The 340-nt window shown below is 57.9% G+C and overlaps 1 protein-coding gene across 1 annotated transcript in view; it reads left to right on the top strand.

Moving 5' to 3' along the window:
- LOC109525544 (electrogenic sodium bicarbonate cotransporter 1-like) overlaps positions 1-340 on the top strand; it is a 33,919-nt gene that overhangs the window by 18,153 nt on the left and 15,426 nt on the right. The gene's annotated exons all lie outside the window — the stretch shown is intronic.

Genomic DNA, 340 nt, shown 5'->3' with positions numbered 1-340 from the left:
GCTCGGGTTTCCCGCCTTGTCCACGCCGTCTGAAATGTTGCCCCTTCTGTGGCGGGAAACGGCAAGTCCAATACCTTCGAGTCACTTTTCCCGCCCGACCGTGTGGAAAGCCATCGCCGCTGTCGAAAACATCGGGCCTTCTGAGCGCCTCTCCTGTCTGAGCGGGAGAAGTGGCGGTAAAACAGGCCAAAGTTCTCATTTTTTTCTTTCACCCATTTTTTTTCCGCAGCCCACCAGTCCATCGCGCGGCTGGTTCATCCCTCCCTTCGGGGCAAACCCCTGGTGGGTGTACCTGGCCGCCGCCCTCCCCGCCTTGTTGGTAAACATCCTGATCTTCATG

Source organism: Hippocampus comes, unplaced genomic scaffold, assembly GCF_001891065.2.
Source record: "Hippocampus comes isolate QL1 unplaced genomic scaffold, H_comes_QL1_v1.1 scaffold699, whole genome shotgun sequence".
NCBI classification, from domain to species: domain Eukaryota; kingdom Metazoa; phylum Chordata; class Actinopteri; order Syngnathiformes; family Syngnathidae; genus Hippocampus; species Hippocampus comes.
This window is presented reverse-complemented; position numbering and strand designations above follow the sequence as displayed.